Raw genomic sequence first — 22,808 nt, 5'->3', positions numbered from 1 at the left:
TCACTTGAACCTGGGTCTTTGAGGTTGCTGTGAACAAGGCTGATGCCACAGCACTCTAGCTGGGGCAACAGAATAAGACTCTATTTCAACAACAACAACAACAAAAAGGATATTCTAATGGCAATGAATATAAAATAATTAATGTTTTTGCAAAAGGCTTGCTTTATTTGCCAATTAATATGGCGTAGAGTACTTTGAATAAAAGCATGATGGGTTATGAGTCTGAACTGAATTGAATTGAATTGAACGGTGTCCCCTCAAAAGATGTTGCAGTTTTGGCCTCTTCATTCCCTCCCAACCTGGGATTGTGATCTTATTTGGGAAAAGGGTCTTTGAGGAGTTACTCAAGTTAAAATGAGGCCATTAGGGTAGGTCCTGATCCAGGATGACTGGGGATGACTGGGGTCCTTATCAAAGGGGAAATCTAGACAAAGAGGGACCGTGGCACAGAGGTGAAGCCACAAAGAGAACGTCATCCACAGGCTGAAGATCCCTTGAAGCCACCAGAAGCCAGGAGGGTGGAGTGGGTTCTCTCCCACGGTCCTCCAAGGGACAAAGCCCTGACAACACCTCGATGTCAAAATGGAACTGGGAGAGATTAAATTTTTTTCTGTTTGTTCCTTTGGTGTTTTTTGAGACAGGGTCTCACTCTGTTGTAGAAATGAGGGACACAGAAGTGCTGCAGTTTAACATCATACCTTACAACTCTTGACCGAGGCAATCCACCCACATAAATGGGATTCTTATCTAGATGATTGCGGTCAGAAGATACTCCCAGAGTCTTGCCTTGCTTAGTCTCTTTGTAACTAGTGTTGTACGTGATGACCGCTAGGAGACCTAAAAGGAGGTTGAAAGGAAGAGGCAATGAAATGAAAATCACTTTCTATATTAAAGTAAAATGCACACATCTGCTGACAGAGTTCATTTACGAAGACATCAACTTTTAAATTCTGCAAATTTGACCAGCTGATGTTCTGGGCTATTAAAAGACAAGTGAAAAATCTTCTTGACCAAAGTCAATAAATCCAATATACACGTTGATAAATGACAGCAGTACGGGTGTGGAAGAAAACAGAAGGGATTCAATGTTTGATCTCAATTCAGCATTTAATGTTAAATAATGTACGTGGGGGCTGCGCCTGTGGCTCAAGGAGTAGGTCCTGGCCCCATATACTGGAGGTGGCTGGTTCAAACATGGCCCCAGACAAAACTGCAACAACAACAAAAAAATGTAATTGGAAACCACAGCTAATTATTATACTATTCCTCCTGCAAACTGTGAATTTTGTTGCTTAATATACCAAAGACAATGGCTTTCAATTAGAATATTATTTAAGAATGCCTAGGAAACTAAAGTAGAATAAGGATTGCTGCTTTTAGAAGAATTTGACGGGCAGCAGCCAAATCCATTTGGGCACCTACCTTGTTTCCGGTTTCGCTGAAAGGCAATTTTGTACCAGGTCATGTTGTTGTAACATCTGTCTGTAATAAGAGCAAGGGGTCCCGAACCCAGGTAAACAGTAACTTTCACTCTGCTGTGGACCAACTCGATGGATATAGTCTTTCTGTAAAGAAAAGAACACATTTCCCCATGGCTATATCTGGATCCCAGGTGTCCCTTTCCCTTCAAGTCAGGAATGGCAGAAACCCAAAATCAAACTCAGAAAACTGGATCTGGCCCCATCACCAGACGTCTATGCTATAAAACTAAAAATGTCCATGAAGGTTTTCTGGAATACTACACAAATAATTATGAAAACATCCTAGTTGCTATGAAAATCTACACAAATAAGAATGAAACCATCTTCGTTGCTATGAAAATTTACACTAATAAGAATGAAACCACTCTTGTTGCTATGAAAATCTATGCAAATAAGAATGAAACCATCCTCATTGCTATGAAAATCTACAATTTTCATAAGAGAAGTGGTATCTCTTTGGATCTTTTTTATTCAGACTGATAAATGGGCCAGTCCTAAAAAATAAAAGTAGAGGACGGAGAGATGGAAATTACCAGCACATGAGAGGAAGGTGGGATCATGACATTCCTATGAGTGCAATTTAAATAAGGTCCCTGTGGTTGCAGTGAACATAGAACAAAACATATTATTTGAACTCAAAACTTAATAACAAATGTTTAACTGATATGTGTAATGACTGGAAGACTGGTTTCCACTTGGTGCTCTTTTATACATCCCAAAGGTTCTTTTTCTTTCTTTTTTTTGGCCAGGGCTGGGTTTGAACCCGCCACCTCTGGCATATGGGGCTGGCGCCCTACTCCTTTGAGCCACAGGTGCCGCCCAGTCCCAAAGGTTCTATAGCAGTGGTTCTCAACCTATGGGTTGAGACCCCTTGGGACTGTATTAAAGGTTCGCAGCATTAGGAAGGTTGAGAAGCTCTGTTCTACAGTAAATTCATATTAACATAATAAATAAATGATGCAAAATGGGGATATTGTATGACATACATACCTATATATTAGTATATGTTCATAAACTTGCATGGCGTACAAATGTATGATTTAATTAGAAAATCCTCACTAAACAAAAGTAAATTCATAGCAATACAAACGTGTGTACATGGGAGGGCTTTGTGCCCAGACAGACTCTTACTGTGCGGTTGGAAGCCAGGTAGAGAAGAAGTCCATTGGGTGAAAAGGTACTGAAGAGCATTATTATCTGAGTCACAGTCGCCCGAAGCGTTTTCTCCACAAGAGAGTACCCACTCCCATCAAAATGGAAGGAAGAGTCTTCATTCTGGGAGCTGCAAAGCAGAAGAGACAAGATACAATCCATTTTCAAGACAGTTAAGAGAACAAACAATAGGTTTATTGATTTCTCCCTCACAAAATTTACGGTAGAGCTATTAGTCATAAATTGATAACATTAATACTTTGATCACATTAATTAGGGAAACCAGCATACATTAGAACCTCTTGAAGTTGACCACTCAAGGGAGTGTAACAAATTGGTCAACATACAGAGGTGGTCACCATAAGAAACTAGGCCTACTATACTGATATGTACATGTGGGGCATGTCCTGTGGTCCACCACCTCCCTACACTGACCACTCCCTTAAGTTGCCCTAATTTTCATACACCAGACATGCATCACAAGTACTCAATGTATAACAGGCCTAGGTCTTTATGTTGACCACCTCCGTATGTTGACGTGTTTGGTGCAGCCCCTTGAGTGGTCAACTTACAGAAGTTCTACTACCACATGCTTGCCTCAAGTTTAAGCCAGTTGCTTTATAAGGAAAAGCAAGTTAATGTAGGCAGTGTTCACTCTACTAAGAAGAAAGTTTTTCACAGGAGGATAATGCTATAAATATTTCTACTTATTTAGATTTGTTTGTTTGTTCTAGTTTTCTTCAATGTAACTATCTTTTCTTAATTCCAGTGCCCTCAACAGAACAATTTTTATATTGGCATTTATCATCTTGTGCCGTTTTATTTTTTAACTCACTTCATTTATTTATTTAGAGACAGAGACTCACTCTTTCCCCAAGCTAGATTGCCCTGGAAATACTTTAGCATACAACAATCTCAAACTCCTGTACTTAAGTGATCCTCCTGCCTCAGCCTCTCCAGTAGCTGTGACTACTGGCTTCTGCCATCATGCCTGGCTAATTTTTCTATTTTTAGAAAAGGCAGGGTTTCTTCTTACTCAGGCCGGTCTTGAACTCCTAAGCTCAAGGGATCCTCCCACCTCAGCCTACCGGAGTGCTAGAATTGTAGGTGGGAGCCACCACGCCCAGCCACCCTCTGCTGGTTTTAACTAATACATCAGGTAAAATAGTATTATATGGAAAACAAACATGTACCAGAAGGATCATTAAAAAAATCATTGAGGCTTTGCACCCGTAGTGCAGTGGTTACGTCACCAGCCACATACACCGACATTGGCGGTTTCGAACTTGGCCTGGGCCAGGTGGACAACAATGACAACTGCAACAACAACAAAATGGCTGGGTGTTGTGGCGGCGCCTGAAGTCCCAGATACTCGGGAGGCTGAGGCAAGAGTTTGAGTGTGACGCCACAGCACTCTACCAAGGGCAAGATAGTGAGACTCTCTCAAAAGAAAACAAGAAAAAATCATGGATATCCTCAAAAATCTGCCTGATGAGTTTAAAAACCTGCTTTACTTTGTAGGGTGAATGTATGGCTTACACAGACCTGCACCGGAGGGCCAGGGCACTGCTCAGATAAGTGTGTTCCACACCAGACCTGCACCGAGGGCCAGGGCACTGCTCAGGTAAGCATGTTCCACACCAGACCTGCACCGGAGGGCCAGGGCAATGCTCAGTTAAGTGTGTTCCCTGGTCTACCTCCTATACTTCAAAAGGCTGACTGGACTCACTGTTCATTTAGAGTAATTCATCTGGGACACAACATAGTTATGTTTTAAAAATAATTTTTTGGACTGTAACATAGGGCTTGAGAGTAAAATTAGATTAGGATGGTTTGGGGGTAAGAATTCACCTTCTCCCTAAGTGAAGGTGTAACAACCAAACCCAGTGCCTCATGTCCCAGCAAGACAGGACATCCAGTGAGAAGAAAGAGTCCCCAAGCTGAGGAAACAAAACAAAATAAAGAACAGCAGTGCTTTGTAAGCCTGAAGTTTCACATTTACAGCTACCTGCATTCTTGCTTTTTCAAAAACTTCCATCATGTGATCTCTTTTAGGAGGTGTAATTCCCAGGAAATACACTCTGCATAAATTCTTAAAACAGTGTGGTTTGATTCTGAAGTTTTTGTGCTAAAACCTTTGGCTGCAGTCACAGACTCCAGAACCAGATGCCTGGAGTTCAAATCCCAGTTTCCCAATTTACTAGCTGTGAGAACTCAGAAAAGTTACTTAACCAGTGTCCCATTCTCTTCATCTGTAAAATTTCTAATAATAGAACCTCTCTGGGAGTGCTATGCATGAGTTAGAATACATAAAGTTCTTGAACCGGTGCCTGGCCCCCAGCAGATGCTCACACTACATGAGCTCTTCTGACTCTGCTGTGTTCCGAGCTCCTCCCTACACTCCCTTCATCAGGCCTATTAAAAGCTGAGACACCTCAAAGATTACATGCCTTGCCACAGACACACCCCAAGAAACTGAAGTTTCAAAGAAAACTCTGGATATCTGTCTTGTCCCTGTGCAGACACCTTCTCTCCCAGACCCTGAAAGCAATCTTTTCTCAGGAAGGTGAGTCCTGAGCCCTTCCCTCACCAGGGCCTGTTCAAGCCAGGCAGCTGTGCAGGATGAATTCACATAAAATGATGACTGATGAGACTGTCTGCAGGCTCGTTCCCCTGGGGGCAGTGTCATGTTTCTGGGGCCTCCCCACGTCCCCAGGTTCTCAGGGGCTACTGCAGGATTTTGTTCTATGACCAGAGGCTCATATGAGTCTCCAGTTAGCCCCGGGGCCTGTACCCAAGGGGGCCATAGGAAGATGGCTCCAGCCTTGTGCCCAGTTGAGGGACACAAGACAGCACTTTGTGGATAGCTCTGTTTTTCAATTTGGAAATGCCCCCATTATTCTGAGGGCACATGTGGGAGCCACATAGTCAGCAAACCCAGCTATTAGTCCTGTGAGTCTGGAGGACTCACCAGCACTCCCTAATCTCCAGCTTGTCATTCCTGAGATTCAGATAATCCTGTGTTGACCTTAGAGCAAGTGTGTGGGGGTGATGTGGGGTGTGAGATAATCCTGGGCCTTGTGTTCAGGCCGCTGCCTCTGCTGCCCTTCACACACCTTGGCACAGCCCCTCACAGCTGCTTTTTGTATACAGGCCATTTCCCTAACCATAAGCTATCCCAGGAGACAGACTGTGTGGCTGATGTAGACTCAGCCAGTGCCTAAGAAAAGGCCCTGGTCCAAGGTCAGCTGGTGGCCAACACTGTCACCACAGCCACTCTTAAGTAATGCAAGGATTGTGCCCATTAACTAAATAAAAGAGTTTTTCTATATTCATTTTAATGAGAACTGTTAGAATTAGTGATTAATTTTATAATATCCTTTTAGAATTTAAGGGATTGTTCACAATTATAAACAGTGATCCCACATAAAGAAGTGTAAAAATGTAGTCAAGGAGGAATAAAAAAGAAATCAGCATGTTGACTTGCTATGTGAGTTACACTTATGGGTTAACACTCATAAACTTTTTTTTTTTTTGTTAGAGACAGAGTCTCACTTTGTCACCCTCAGTTGAGTGCTGTGGCATCTCAGCTCACAACAAGTTCCAACTCCTGTGCTTAGGTGATTCTCTTGCCTCAGCCTCCCGAGTAGCTGGAACTACAGGTGCCCACCACAATGCCCGGCTATTTTTTTGTTGCGGTTTGACCGGGCTGGGTTTGAACCGGCCACCCTCGTTATATGGGGCCAGTGCCTTGCCCATTGAGCCACAGGCGCTGCCCCACTCATAAATTTTTTAAAAAATCTAAAGGATATCAATGGAGCACCCTCATGATTTCATAATGGTAAATTACACAAAGAGGAAAAATGCAAAATGAATTCTAATCACAGTCAGCCAAAGTGAATTATTATTAAAATTAGGTTGTTATTCCTTCTAAATTTTTTGCCTAAGGTCAGGGGAAGGGGGTGGGGTTTATAATGAAGACAGCTCAATCCATTCACAAACAGACTCAAAGCCAGCCATCTGTGTCTATGTCAGTACCTGCTAAAGTATTTTCTGCATGCTCCTTTTAAAAAAGGGTTCAGGGTCGATTCATTTGGAAAATTCTGCAACTCCACCTTCTCCTCAGGACTGAGTTACCATGCATATTAGCACACCAATGATAAATACAGGCTCAGATAGCCTTGCAGCAAAAAAAGTTTAATTTTCTAACTTAGTGCTTCCAAAACATTCATGATCAGGATATCTATTATAGGCTATCTATTCATGTCCTACCAAACTGGTATTCTTTACAAATACCAATTACCGGAAATGTTGGCCAATAAACACAAGAATAGCCTGCTGACTTGTTCAGTCTGCAGAAAAGCGCAATTCACTAAGCCCTAGTTTTCTTTTTTTTTTCTTATTTCTACTTTATTCTTTAATATTTCTTTTTAGTAATCTCTGTAATTTTAAAGAGACCTTTGAACATTTTGTTGTTTTTTTCCAAAGACCTGGTTCTTGGATGTATTTTTTTTTATTAAATCATAACTGTATACATTGATATGATCATGGGGCATCATACACTTGCTTCATAAACCATTTGACACATCAATCCTGTAATTCCTCTGCTGGGCATATACCCAGAAGAACAAAAATCACAACATAACAAAGATATTTGTACCAGAATGTTTATTGCAGCCCAATTCATAATAGCTAAGTCATGGAAAAAGCCCAAGTGCCCATCAATCCACGAATGGATTAATAAATTGTGGTATATGTATACCATGGAATACTATGCAGCCTTAAAGAAAGATGGAGACTTTACCTCTTTCATGTTTACATGGATGGAGCTGGAACATATTCTTCTTAGTAAAGTATCCCAAGAATGGAAGAAAAAGTACCCAATGTACACAGCCCTACTATGAAACTAATTTGGGACTCTCACATGAAAGCTATAACCCAGCTACAACTTAACAATAGGGGGAAGTGGGAAGGGGGAGTGGGTAGAGGGAGGGGGATCGGTGGGATCACACCTGTGGTGCATCTTACAGGGGTATTTGCGAAACTTGGTAAATGTAGAATGTAAATGTTTTGGCACAGTAACTGAGATAACGCCAGAAAGTCTATGTTAACCACTGTGATAAAAATGTGTCAAATGGTTTATGAAGCCCTAGTTTTCTTGAGCTGATAAGTCTCTGTGGTCCACCAGCTGAGTGTGGCAGCTGCCCTCTATCCACAAGCCAGGCCGTGTGTTATCAGGAGGACACAGCATGTCAGGCTCCCTCCTCCTCCTCCTCATCAGTCAAAGGTCCTGGGTGGGTGGGAATCTGTGGGGCAGGTGTCTCAATGAGAACAAAACTGACCACACAGAAAACTGACTTCCTCCTTCCAACAAAAGACAAGGAGCCAGCAACCATCACCTTCACTCAGGGCTGTAACTGGAGGTCAGGGGATTCAAAATAACCCTGAAGATGACAATGAAAATAGGGGACATTGTAACAGCTAAAGTAGGGGGACATTTTCCAGATTAGAAACATTAAAATGTTCTGATTAGGAAACTGCTGTTAACAATTTTCCTTTCTAACCGTGAGGTTTCAGCAGGGGTGGGAAACCTGCAACCTTAGGGAAACTTGTGGCCTTCTAGATCCTTAAGTGTGGCCTTTGGACTGAATCCAAATTCTACAGAACAAATCCTTTAATTAAAAGGGCTGCAGCAGGGAAAGATGATGCTTTTCTTAACTCCTTTGGTGCTTAAAAACAATCATGAAATCAGAAGGCTATAGGGTGGGGTTGGGGCATTTTTCACGTTACAATTACTAAATTGCTGGAGAGTTCCTTGGTAGGAACTCTGTGTAAGAAAAAAGAGACAGAGTCTCACTATGTCCCCCTCAGTAGAGTGCTGTTGCATCACAGCTCACAGCAACCTCAAACTCTTGGGCTTAAAATGCCCGGCAGTTTTTCTATTTTTAGTAGAAATGAGGTCTCCCTGCTGCTTGGGCTGATCTCCAACTCCTGAGCTCAGGCGATCCATCCACTTGGCCTCCCAGAGTGCTAGGATTACAGGTGTGAGCCAACTCAAGTTGCTTTTAACTGATCTTGTCACACTTGCTGTTAATTACAGATATTTATCTGAACAGAGCAGCCCCTTAGATGAGAGAACTTAGATGTTACAATTCTCTAATAGCAAAAGACAATTTATTGTCTTAATTATTACAGTGCTAGAAAGCAGACCTTACTTACTTAAGGGACTATAGCTACTTTATTACAAAATAACAGGGCAGGTATTGAGCTTGGTGAGATTGAGTTATTAAATGCCTCCTATTATATTAATATGTGAAAAAAGATGTTCTCCACTTACAAATGCATTTCATTTCTAGAATTATACAACTTGGTTAGTAATAGGAAAGTATTTATCTGTAAAAATTGTGTACACAAATACCCCTCATTCTTGGAGGAATAGTGTTTTTTTTTTTTTTGAGACAGCCTCAAGCTATCGCCCTGGGTAGAGTGCCGTGGCCTCACAATTCACAGCAACCTCCAACTCCCGGGCTGAAGCGATTCTCTTGCCTCCACCTCCCAAGTAGCTAGGACTGCAGGTGCCTTCCACAATGCCTGGCTATTTTTTGGTTGCAGCCATCCTTGTTGTTTGGTGGGCCCAGGCTGGATTCAAACCTGCCAGCTCAGATATATGTGGCCGGCGCCTTAGCTGCTTGAGCCATAAGCACCAAGCCTCTTGGAGGTATTTTCAAAACAAAAATGTACAGTGATTTCCCCACAATTTAACTGTGGCTCATTGAGACAGAGGTTGTTTGAAGAAAAGTCTGAAGCTTTTAGAGTCTATGATCCACAAACAAAGCATATGGTACACATACAAGATGCAGCAAAAAGAGCACTTCTTTTTAAAGAGTTAAAAATTATGCCCAAGAGATAATCTATTTCATATCCTTTGCAATAAAATAAACAATAGCACAAACCCTCTGATGTGCATTAAGTTTTTTCCACAGCCCTCAGATGTTAACAGAATGACACATCACGTGTAAAATTGTGGTGACATCTCACCTTCCAAAGCAGCCGTGACATTTACCCTCCCTTTCTAGGTGGTTCCACAGGCTGATGGATTTTCCATTTAAGAAAGCTTCTCCCATGCAGTCTCTGAAATGGTTACCTTCACGACAGGAGATTTCTGATGTAAGGAAACAAACACATAAGCTACATTTAGTTTACTTGATGAAGTGAAAAAAATACTCCCAGAGCACAAAACTCCCTGAGAACGCAAATGGAACAAATTTAAATTTTGAGAGAGTAACATTCAGAAAAACGGCCAGTTTGTAATCACTGGATTTCCTTTTAGTTATGAAGTGGGATTTTAGAATGAGCAGGAACTAGACAGGATCTTAAGGATCATCTTGGTTACTGCTGGAGAAAGCTTCTTTTACATATGAGGAAACTGAGACCCGGGGGATGTGGTTGGTCTGCTGAGGGTCCCCTACACGATTCCAGGTCCAAGGAGCTCAACTGCATTTAACAGGGGAGGGTTAACAGATGAAATAAACATGGTAGGCCCCTTTGCTAAGCACCAATCAGTATCAGTCAACCATTAGCTAAAGAAACTTTATAGAAATTAACACGGAATATTGAATTTCCTGTTTTGCCATTAGAAAAGAAACCCAAAACAACAAAATGAGCCATTGGCTTCCTGTCATTGATTACATCATTGAACAAGCACCAGCCTAGGTCTGCAGGTGAGTTGTTACAAAGCAAAACAATAGAAGTAGAAAAATCTTCATCTGCCTGGACCTACTCAACAATTTAAAATATTAATTTTGTAGATGGGTAAAGTCAGCCAATCGGTCCTGTTCAGATCAACTTTCAGAACGTTACCTTGATTTGTCCTCCTAGTCCTCCAACGAACATGAGTGTTGAATTGTTTATATGCAGAACCTTGGCTGTTCCAGGGGATTTACTTGTTTTTGATGGTGGCTTTTGATTTGAGCTCATTTCCTTTACACTCAGTGAGACAATGTTTACAAATGTAAGGGTCACAAAGAATCATAAAAAGAACTTTCAATGGTAAGAATGATGTGTGTGTCACTGAATAATCTGACACTTCCCTTTTCCTTCTACAGATTAAAGTCGCCGTGTCTGCGGACAGAGACTGCGTCAGGATTATTCAGTGACACACACAGCAAGCAGCAGGTCCAAAGTGCTATCCTATAATGAATTTTCCATGTGGGGCAGGCTGCTTCTCTTGATAATGCACACTACTTTGTGTTTCAAAAAGTGAGCAATCAGATGATGGTAAGAATGATTTTGTTTGGTAACATGTTTACATATGGGAAAATCCTCTTTTAATAGGGTATCATAGGAAACTGTCTCACTCACATGAGATTTAATTCTTTAAGGACAAGGAACTTATCACGTTGAAATCTTTCCACCTGAACAAAGAGGATATGTGATGATCATCTGGTAAATTGAGAGGCTCATTTGACAAATATTTATAGAGCAATTACTGCACTTGCCACATTATTTCTTGGATTAGTAATGATTTGCATATGTATCTTACATTAACCTTAAAGATTCTAAGTTGGCATTAACTTTTGCATTCAGAGCCATCCTTTGGGCTGACATTTGTTTGTTTTTGCCACTGTAACTGAAGCAAATGGAAGCCAGAGGTCATGGAAACCCACATTTCTTTTCTGATAGTGAGGGCAGTGAGGAGGGGTCACAGAACGCCCAGAAAATCCCCTCCCCCAGAACACAGCCAGCACATGTCCTAAGGGTGGCTGTAAAAACTCTCCTCAGCTTTGAACTTCTCCAGATGCCCAGCAGCTTACGAATTTAGTGACCTGGATTTGTACGACATTTGTGGGTCTACAAACTGTCTCCTCAGACTCCTTTAGAGGACGAGGCCAAAGCCGCACAGACGTTCTGAAGAGTATTGTGATTATTAAAACTAAGTTGGTAGAATGAAGAAGCAGCACCATATAAAACCAATGAAACTCAGAGGGTCGGTAACACTTGTATCACCGCGTTCTGTTTCCTCGAGGCTGATGTAGCCGTAAATCTAGGCCTACCAATAGCTCTCCATAAAGACATGGAGGTTTCTTGGCTGATGATGTTTGGAAACATGCTAATAAAAAGCAAATCTCAAAGAAAATGAGTTGGGTCACTGGTTTAAATACACCAAGATGAGGCTGTGAGGACCTGGGGTTACTAGGACCTGGTGTGCAGGAATTCTGGGGATGGGGCGCGACCCAGCCAGGCTGCCAAGAGCCAGGGATACAGAGAGCCCGGGGCCCCGACTCACAGAAGCTGCTTGTTTCCGGGCCTGGCTGATCAGCAGTTTAATTTCGGAAAGGTTTCTGTTCAGATTCTCTTCTAAAATCTTCAAAGGTTTCAACTGATCAAATAGAAGGTTGGCTTGTGTTTCCACATCTTTTTTCTTTCCACTAACAGAGCTGGCAAATGCAACAGGGCAAGGGGTGAAAGGGAAGGAGGAGAGGGGGAGAAACAAGATAGTGAACTGTTCATCACTAATGCACCAGGAAAACAGAATATCCTAATAATCATTCTGTGAATTATTGGTAAATATTTGAAAAATGCACCAGTAGCATGCATTTACCCAAGGCTCTTCTTTATAAATGCTAATCCTATGTTAGCACATTTTTCCTTTTAAGGACGGTTATGAGCAAGGCCCCGTTGCATGTTGAGTGAGCACGATGCAGATTTAAAAACTGCGAGGAAGGGCCAGGTGCCGTGGTGGCTCATGCCTGTAATCCCAGCACTGTAGAGGCGGGTGGATGGCTAGAGCTCAGGAGTTCAAGACCAGCCTGAGCAAGAGTTGAGACCTAGCTACCAAAACCAGAAAAATTAGACAGGAGATATGGTGGGCACCTGTAGTTCAACTACTCAGGAATCTGAGGTTAGAGGATCGCTTAAGCCCAGGAGTTTGAGGTTGTCATGAACTATGACCCCACAGCATTCTAACACCCATGGTGACACAGCGAGACTCTGTCTCAATAAAAACCCCCAAAAGACCCTCCAAGGAAGGACACTGACGTACTGGTCAGGTTCGAGTCATGCAGGAGCTTGTTTGTCTCTCGCAATGTGGCGTTGACCCCGGACAGGCCAGTCGACGTGTCGAGCAGCTTCCAGCTCAACCCCCTGCCACATCTGCCAGCGTGCTCACAGCGCTCCTGTTTACAGATGTGGCCAGCTCTTTAGTTCTGGCTCCTTGGTGTCCCACATCTAAAATAAATATATACGTGAGCACTCTGCTGATTACACACAGGGAAAAGAATAAAAATGTGACAAATACAACTTTACAGAAAAATATGTTATGGTAGTTTACTGATTGTTGAATACAAACTGAGCCTTCTTTGCTTTTTTTTCTTTTGGGCAGTGGTCAATGGTCTACAGAGCTTCTTGTTTTCCATGGAAATACACCTGCATATAACATGCTCTACTACTTCTTTGTAAAAGAAAATAAAAACCTCAATGTCACCTCCCCACCAGCCCCTACAACTAAAGTCTGTTTGATTCTGTGCTAAAAATGAACTACAAGTTTATCTGCACAGGGAGAAGACTAGAGAGAAGAAGGATCAGACTTGCTTCCTGAAATTAACATTCTTACTAAAATTAACAGAAAAATATCAATAACAGAAAATTATCTAACTCATACTTTCTCAGTAAGGGATCAATCATATTACCCATGCCCCTCCCGCTCTCCCTTGCTGACAGGCACGGGGTGGGGGGGGGTGTCTCTGTTTTCACAACATCTGGGAAGAGCTAAACAGAAAGAAAAGAAATGTGCATTTTTAGACCTACTGACTTGAAACTACTTTTGAAATTCTGTTTTACAGCCTCCAACAGCTCCTGGACAGACAGCTTAGGTGTGAGCTCCTACTCAAAAAAACAAACAAAAAAAACCACCAAAAACCCCCTACCACTACCTCTGGGGCAGAATTACTAAGATCACAACCACAACTGACAAACCTGTCCTTCCCTCTGCTGGGGGCCTGCCGCTAGGACGAGGGACGGAGCCGATGCTGGGTCCACAGCAGCCTGCGGATTCAGCTACAGCCATAAATCTTCTTCACCCGCTTTACAACAACTGAAGAAAAAGCCAGAATTCCTGGTTATCTCAGCCAACAATATCTCTCTGTCTTTCACTGTGTTGGCTATTTTTCCTGTCTACATAAAGTAAAATAAACTTTTTCTTCTTTCTATCCTGATCTTTGTCTGGAGAAATCATTCTCAAAACCGGCCTGCTCTAGAGCAAGGACATGTGTGGAACCGAGGCTTCCTTCACTCCCTCCCTCTTCTCATAGCTCCCTTGTCCTGCGTAAAAGGTACATATTCCTGGGTGTCACAAGAATGTGACTACTTTGTCTCACTACAGCTGCCCCCTCCCCACTTTTTTTTAATGCCCTACTCCCCTTTAAATCCTGAAAACTCCAAATTCCACTTTGGAAAAATAGCCACAAATCTAGAGGTGGTCTGTGTTTGTCCCAGGCATGTCTTCAACTTGGGCTTGAAAAGCCTCCATTGATTGGGATTTGTGCTTCAGTCACTTATTTGGATTCAATACTCTTTCAGGGACAAATTAAATATATATATACACATATATATATATATATTTTTTGTTTTTTTTTTTGAAGACCAAGTCTTACTTTGTCATCCTTGGTAGAGTGCTGGGGCATCTTAGCTCACAGTAACCTCAGATTCCTGGGCTCAAGTGATTCTCTTGCCTCAGCCTCCCAAGTAGCTGGGACGTGCCCACCACAATGCCCGGCTATTTTTAGAGACGGGGTCTTGCTCTGGCTCAGGCTGGTCTTGAACTTGTGAGCTCAGGCCATACACCCGCCTCAGCCTCCCAGAGTGTTGGAATTACAGGAGTGAGCCACCACACTTGGCCTAAATTAAATAATTTTTGATCCCAATTCTTTGGAATATGATTTCAATATACAATGAGATCATGAAAAGTATGGGCTAATAACCCCACGCTTGGTGTCTTATATATTAATAAGCTAAATTTCTTTACTTGTTTTCTTTTATCACCCCTTGTTGCCACAATTAAACACATTCTCCACCTCAATTCGTATCTGGTTAAGACAGCTTTGTAAAGAAAGTCTGCAGTCAAGAAGGACTTAGGATAGAGGACTGGCCTTTGCCCACAGCATCAACTGGATGCAGAAATAATAGCAGAACAAAGACTAAATACCCATTCAAGGTAAACTGGAATCAGCTGTACTAAAAAAATCTGGGTAAGGATTTTTTTTAAAGCACTATTAATTTTTAAAGTGTTTTATCACAAATAAGGTGAAACATTAACAATAGAAGAAGTCAGATAAAGGGTATACAAAATGGCCTTTTTATCCTCCTTGCAATTTTTCTTTTAGTGTGAAATTATCTCCAAATGAAAAGTAATTAAATTGTTTAATTAAAATATTAGGTCAGGCACACTGGGTCACACCTGTAATCCTAGCATTCTGGGAGGCTGAGGCAGGTGGATTGCTTGAACTCAGGAGTTCAAGACGAGCCAGACAAAGAGAAAGACCCCATCTCTACTAAAAATAGAAAACTTAGCTGAGTATCATGGCAGTATTCTGTAGATGCAGCTATTTGGGAGGCTGAGGTAAAATGACTGCTTGAGTCCAAGAGTTTGAGGTTGCTGTGAGCTACGATACCTCAGCACTCTAGCCTGAGGCAACAGAGTGAGGCTCTATCTCAAAAATATATAGAGATCTACACCATATTATCCTTTAAAAAAAAGGAAAGGAAAAATGCACTTCCAGATCAGAAAATCCTCTATTGATTCAAAGTAAGAGATAATTCCAGGGCTCCCAGCACATCTCTGCTGGACACGCTCAGACTATGTCAGAAACTTAGCAGGCACACCTGGGAGCAGAGCTTCTGCACCTTGTTAAGACTTTCAAAAAATGCGTAGGAAGAACCAAGGAGAAGTTTGAAGTGGTATAAATAATGAACTGCAGCACAAATCATTCGTATTACACTTAAAAAACTATTCTACTTAAAATGCTAATGAATACTGCATTACCAAACCATCAATATGAAGGTGATGGGTGGGCCTATTTCAGAATGTTTGATTGCCTCATGAAGGAAGATGACCAAGTCAGAATTCTTCCACTTACTACATGTATAATAAACCTGGCATTTTCTCTTCAGGCAGGTAAAGGGCAATCTGGCTTCCTTCCTTACTCATGTTTTTGGATGCCTCTTCTTTTATCGAAGTGCTATGTCAAGCTCATTTCAAAAATAATCAATTAAGATGGCTCTATAAAGTCTCTGTTCTAATATTCTACTATGTCAGTGTAAATGTTCTGAAGTTATTTAAAAAGAAAGACCCGGTGATCTTCACTTCTCAATCATATTCCTTTACAGATAAAACCTTTATCAGTCTTGGTCTGATTTTCCAGTGGGGACTCTGGTTGGACTGACTGAGGCAGGCCTGCCTGTGCTCCTGTGTGGTGCTCTTACAAGGAGAAGACATTGTTAGATCCATAAACTCCTTTCTACTTACCTTCAGGAATTGCTCTATGTATCGAGAGTGATTCATTGGTCTGCCTGGTAATTTTATCAGCGTTCTTTTGAAATGTTTGCTGTATTTCTCAATTTACTCAGTTCCAATGCAATACCTATTTAAAGAGAATTGGGTGGAAATGTTCTCTTTTAGGTTAGCCTACTAAAAAGTTGCCTAGGAAACAGCTTTCTTTATCACTTCTGACCCATCTACTGAATCAATAGCTTAATATGGAGAATCGCAATATGGAAAGTTTTCCAGCAAGACTTAGCACCATCCATGATGGAGAGTAAGAGTGTGTTTTTAGCCAGCTTGGTCTTTTTTTCCACTTTGCTTATTGCACTTTCTCACTGATATTTCTTCTTAAATTTCATCCTCAGTTTTGAGCTAATAAAATGAAGAACTGTGTTTAAATCACGCAGTGTTAACCAGACTCACCAGCTCCCTGTTCACACTTTATCATGGTCACCTTTCTCCTCTGGGCTATGAACCCCAAACATGGGATTCTATCGGGAGCTCCTTGTCCTCCCTCTACTTCCCTGGCCATCCCGCTGTCCCTTCCGGACACCCAACTAGGACTCAACTCAACATCCTTCTCAAGTTTGGTAAAAGATTTTACTTTTAAAATTTCTTCTTTTTTTTTTTTTCTTGTGGTTTTTGGCCGGGGCTGGGTTTGAACCCGCCACCTACGGCATATGGGACCGGCGCTCTACTCCTTGAGCCACAGGCGCCGCCACTTTTAAAATTTCTGTTCATAATATACAATCACATTTACATTTTGAACACAAGGTTAATGTAATTTCTTTCTTTTTTTTTTCTTTGGAAACAGAGTCTCACTATGTTGCCCTCAGTAGAGTGTTATAACATCACAGCTCACAGCAAACTCAAACTCTTGGGCTTAGCGATTCTCTTGCTTCCCAGGTAGCTGGGACTACAGGTGCCTGCCACAATGCCTGGCTATTTTTTTGATCCAGTTGTCATGTCACTCAACCCAGGTCAACAGAGTTAAGACTGTCCAAAAAAATAAATATATAATGGTACAGGGCACAGTGACTCACTGTGCTAGTAATCTTAGCACTGTGGAAGGCCAAATCAGGTCGATTGCCTGAGCTCAGGAGTTTGAGACTAGCCTGAGCTAGAGCAAGACCCCATTTCTAGTCCCTGTGGCTCAGCGGGTAGGGTGCTGGCCCCAAATACCAAGGTGGTAGGTTCAAGCCCAGCCCTGGTCAGCTAAAAAAAAACAGCAATGACGACTACAATGGAAAAAAAAAAAAAGGCGGGGCATTGTGGCGGGCTCCTGTAGTCCCAACTACTTGGGAGGCTGTGGCAAGAGAATCACTTAAGCCCAAAAGTTGGAGGTTGGAGGTTGCTGTGAGCTGTGACCCCATGACACTCTACTGAGGGTGACAAAGTGGGACTCTGTCTCAAAAAAAAAAAAAAAGACCCCATTTCTAAAAACAGCTGGGCATTGTGCCGGGCACCTATAGTCCCAGCTATTTGGGAGACTGAGGCAAGAGGATCACTTGAGCCCAGGAGTTTGAGGTTGCCATGAGCTGTGATGTCACAGCACTCTACTGAGGGTGACAAAGTGAGACTCTGTTTAAAAAGAAAAAGAAAGAAAGAAAGAAAAACAGAAAGAAAGAAAAATATACAAGTAAGGTAAGTTAGTGTTGGGGTTCAAAGTTTTAAGAAGCTAAAGATGATGTTGACACAGGAGAATCTGATTGCCAGTTCTAACTATGCAGGATGGAACATGTCAGACTCACCTCAAACTCTCTCAGGTTGGCGCTGGCCACGAGCAGCAGACGGTCGCTTTCCTGGCTCTTTCCCTCTGCGTCCTTCACTAGTGTCTTGGCCGCCTGCAGCTGTCCACTGTGCTCAGCCAGGAGCCGGCTTGCTATTTCTTTCAACACTTCCAACTCTTCCTGTGGCTTCTGGTATGCTTTCTGAATTTATGACAGTAAGTCTTGAGCAGCCCTGATAAATGTGAATAGTCCCCACAGTAAGCAAATGAACAGCAAAACTTGTTCTTTCACATGACAGCAGAAGGAATTTTTACATATTCATACCATGTTTCTCCCTGAAATCGTGACACAGCATAACTGTTTAAGCATGGAAACTATTTTTCCAAGATAGCTACAGATATAGAAGATTTACACTTTATCCTTAACAAATTACTTTTATTCACAAAATTCCTAACACATTTTAGTAATGGAATCGAAATACATAGTCTCAGTGAATCTGGATTTAGAAAATTAGGACTACAATCTGTGTTAATGTTAGGAACTGCAATCTTTCATCAGAATACGATCAGAGATTAACAGGAGGCTAATCAGTGATTTGCTGTGAATTCACCAGTTTATTTATATGATATAAACGGTTTTCTATATCTACTTAAGAAACAGATTTTATAAAAACTTTCAAATTCAAATTGCTAAAAAGATATAATTTTTACCATGATAAAAGTAAGCATTAGGAAATGGAAAGATTTTCTCCTATTTCTTTATAAGTATGCTACCAAATTGTTTATTTAAATTAACTTTGAATTCATGGCAGTGTGAATAAACTTCATACAACAAATTCTTGCAGTGGTTGAATACAGCCCATTAACTCTCTGCTTCAATTGGTCAGGAGAACTTGGAAAAACTGCATGGAAAATGCCTTATAAAACATCCTCACCTTTCACAGATACCAGATCTCTGGGTCAAGTCATATCTGACAGTATTTTTCAAGGATATATATTTTAACTCTGACATCATTAGAATAATATTAGGACTATTTACACATACTTATAACTTCTACTTATTATAAAGATGTTGGTCTATGAAACAGGTAATAAGATCTAAAATAGATACATGAAGAACACAAATAAAACCAATATATTTCTCTACTATCTGATCATGAATCTGTCATTCTTTATCATTAAATAAGGTATCTTGGGTTGGGGATGGTGGCTCATGTCTGTAATCCTAGCACTGTGGGAGGCAGAGGTGGGAAGATGGCCTGAACTCAAGAGTTTGAGACCAGCCTGAGTTACAGTGAGACCCCCATCTCTAACATAGCTGAACATTGTGGTGGGTGCCCGTAGTCCAAGCTACTCATGTGGCTGAGGCAAGAGAATCACTTGAGGCCAAGAGTTTGAAGTTGCTGTGAGCTATGATGCTACAGCACTCTACCCACATGAACAGAGTAAGACTCTGTCTCAAATAAATAAATAAATAATAAAGAAAGAAAAAAATAAGGTATCTGTCTGAGGAAGTTTAAGATGAGGTCAAATTTTCACGTATGACGTGACTTTACTCTCTCAACTACAATGAGATGAAGTGACAGTCCTTCAGTGGCAGGGACAGGATTAATAAAACCCTCAGAACATTTTGTTGGCTTTTTCTTTTGTGTTCAGTTAACAGAATGCAACAGTCTTTTTGAAACTGTGTTCCGCCACAACACTAGTGTCCCATATAGTTAGAGGGGTCTGTCCCCATCTAACCTACTTGAATACAGGAACCCTTTTCCTCTCTTCTGACATCCCACCCCCAGGCCACACTGTTCTTTCCATTATGCCTTCTTCTCCTTTGGAGATAACACCCAAGCTTCTGTCCCTGGGAACTTACTTGAGTTCCAGGGTGACATTTTGGTGCAACTGCATGAAGTGCCTTTTCTGTATGGTTTTGAGCAAAGATGAAATGTTCTGCTGCATATTCTCAAGCATCAAGCTGGGCAGCTGGAAATCTTCATACAAAGTCTGATTCAAAGTTGTTGCCTTTTCAACCGTTTCTATGGAGAAAATCATCAATTATATAATAAATCTCTCAAAAGTGAACAGAAATAAATGAAAAACTTAGAGCCCTCTTTGATAAGTGATGTTCTGTTCACCTAAGCTGGGCTGGACCTCCAGGCCTGGCCAGGGACTTAGGATAACCAGTTTATTGAATGTGAGTCTTGCCAAGTACTCATCATCTCCCTAAGGGCAGGGTCCATTGTGTGTACCTGGCACAGACGCTGACACATAAAAGTTCTTAATAAATAATTATTTAACTTAATAGCACATGAAAAAACTACTGATACTTCATAGTATTATTAATATGATTTGTTTTAATAATTTTCTTACCTTTGTCCTACAAAGTCGGACTTGCATAGGATTCTATACTTTTAAGCCATTCTACCATAATCCAAAAAGAAAAGCAAAAATATGATTCTAGCAGCCAAAAAATTGAAAATAGCATGCTAAAAGCCAGATTAGATCCCACTGAGGAGTGACTAAATTTACTCCAATGTGGAGGATGAATGCTGGCACCAAATGGAAGCCCCAAATCGTACCAGCTCCTACTTTGTGCAAATGGATGGGGAGATATCTGACTTTACCATAATGGGGCTTGAGAATTAGCCATGATACAGAAAATTTAAAAAGAAACATGCATTTTTTAAAAGCTAAAATTCTCAAACACTACGGCCTCGACATTTCGAGATCCCCAAACTGTGGCATATGCCAGTCTTTTGGTTCCAGGAAGCCCAGCACAAGACACACACAGCTGTACATTTGAACGCAAATGTGACTCTTCTTTCTAGAATAGCACAGAGTCCCCAAACCAGACACTGCTCACACTACCTTGGACGTTCCTCTACAGCCTCTCGATGAACGTGCCAGGTCCCGACTCTCTTTGAGGATTCGCTCAGTTTTCTTATTCTCCTTTTGGCTACTTGTTACCACTCTAGTGAGCTGGCAGAAAATTAAGGTCTCCCGTTAGTTTGATTGTCAATAATATGGAAGGTTTGGTTTCCAGTCATTGCCTCTTCCAAGCAACAAAATTATATAATCCAGAATAGAGAGCAAAGATGTACACCATCACGTGAACCAAGGTTAATATCTGGGATTACAAATGATTGACTAAGTGGTTAATGAAATACGTAATTTACAACCCACCCAGCATGAGAGAAGATGGTATACTTTTATTTCATTTTACTTATTTTTCTTGAGACAGAGTCTTACTTTGTCTCTCTTGGTAGAGTGCTGTGGTGTCGTAGCTCACAGTCGCCTGAGTAAGGCCTGAGTGAGGCCTCATCTCTAAAAATAGCTGGACGTTGTAGTGGGCACCTGTAGTCCCAGCTACTGGGGAGGCTGAGGCAAGGAAACCGCTTGAGCCCAAGAGTTTCAAGTTGCTTGAGCTCAAGCGAACGACCTGCCTTGGCCTCCCAGAGTGATAGGATTACAGGCATGAGCCACCATGCCAGGCCTGATGCTGTATTTTTAAAAGCAGTGGAATTGGCTGTCAAACCACAGATTTTTCCAGAGTCTATACTAAGAAGACCCTCTATTCACTTTAGGACCCAACTATGCAGAATACAGAAAGCAAATTTTACTAATTTGTATGGCCTATGAGACTATAGTCTCTAAGGGATTAAGAACATGGAGTCAGGCAAGGTAGAAGTTAGACCTGATTCTGCCAGGCCGAGGACCTGGGTTATCACCAAGCTCTATGTGTAACACTGGGGTGACAGTAACACTTGCCTCCTGGGGCCATCATGAGAACTCAGTGAGATGATGTGTAGAAGCTGGGGCTTAGCTGCCCTCAGCTGTTACTTTTATTAGGAATTTTATAATTGGTTGAAACAAAGATTGTTTGTAATTTCCAAGAATGTAAAGTAATTGAGATAGGGTCTAAAATTGTCTTCTTTTTGCATCACAGAAAACATTTTTCTTTCCTTGAAACTGTCATTAAAAAAAAGGAAAATAGGGCCAGGTGTAGTAGCTCACTCCTGGTTTTCTAGTTTAAGACCAAAGAGAATCTCCTTTAATAAACAGAATATGTTTTAATCAGCTTATCACTCCTACCAAATGTTTACTTGATAAGCTGCTTGAAGTCCACACTTAAACCCTCAGCCATTTTCCAAAGCATCAGTAATTCTGAATTAACAGGAGGCAAGCTAGTACTTTTTAGGGCATGTGGTAGTGTGTGTGTGTGTGTGTGTGTGTGTGTGTGTTTGTATGTGTGTATGTGTGTGTGCGCGCACTGAGAGACGGACTAGATACACCCATGTGTATCCGTTTACACAGATACACTATCGCATTTTATACACAAAAACGTGCGTATGCATGTGTACACACATGATTCATAAGTGAAAAATTGTCCTTCCCTCCTCATCCGCAAAAGAGATTTGTTTTTAGGTCACTAAAAGCCATTCATGTGCCATAGGCTGAACAGAATAAGTAATTCCCCCAATGAAATAAAAATGAGCTCACTTGCCTTTCAAAGTCCTAAACTCCGAACTGCACTGAAGCCTGAATGTTGCACAGACACCAAGTCCTAAGGACCGTGCCCTGCTGGCTCAGCCCAGAAGTTTCCAGAGTGCCTTACAGGTGTGTAGTGGTATACCTCGTGCTCACCATGTGCTCAGTTACAGACTGAATTTAGCAGAAGACATCCCAGTGATTTTCTAATCATGTCCCACCTCTGTGTTGTGGTTCAGAGGGGAAATCAGAAGTCCACGAGCAGAGTAACTGCCCAACTCTTTCCTTAGCAGAGGTGACAATAGAAATTAAGGCAGAAACCTCTGAACAAAAAAGTTGCAGAGGATATAAACAAATATCCTGACTTACTAGAAACAATAATGTTAAAATATCAATACTACCTAAAGTGATTAATAAATGCAATGCA

At 41.5% G+C, this 22,808-nt stretch overlaps 1 long non-coding RNA gene across 1 annotated transcript; it reads right to left on the bottom strand.

The window, feature by feature from the left end:
* Positions 1 to 742: 742 nt before the first annotated feature.
* On the bottom strand, positions 743 to 19,918 carry LOC128579591 (uncharacterized). Its single transcript, XR_008378212.1, has 7 exons — positions 19,767 to 19,918; positions 17,922 to 18,132; positions 16,156 to 16,270; positions 12,676 to 12,860; positions 2,613 to 2,763; positions 1,423 to 1,565; positions 743 to 837 (listed from the first exon to the last, which is right to left on the bottom strand). It is a non-coding gene; the product is annotated as an uncharacterized LOC128579591 (long non-coding RNA).
* Between the last annotated feature and the right edge of the window lie 2,890 nt (positions 19,919 to 22,808).

This window comes from Nycticebus coucang, unplaced genomic scaffold (assembly GCF_027406575.1).
Source record: "Nycticebus coucang isolate mNycCou1 unplaced genomic scaffold, mNycCou1.pri scaffold_69, whole genome shotgun sequence".
Lineage (NCBI taxonomy): Eukaryota > Metazoa > Chordata > Mammalia > Primates > Lorisidae > Nycticebus > Nycticebus coucang.
Note: the sequence above shows the minus strand (reverse complement) of the source record. Positions and strands in the feature narration are given on the sequence as shown.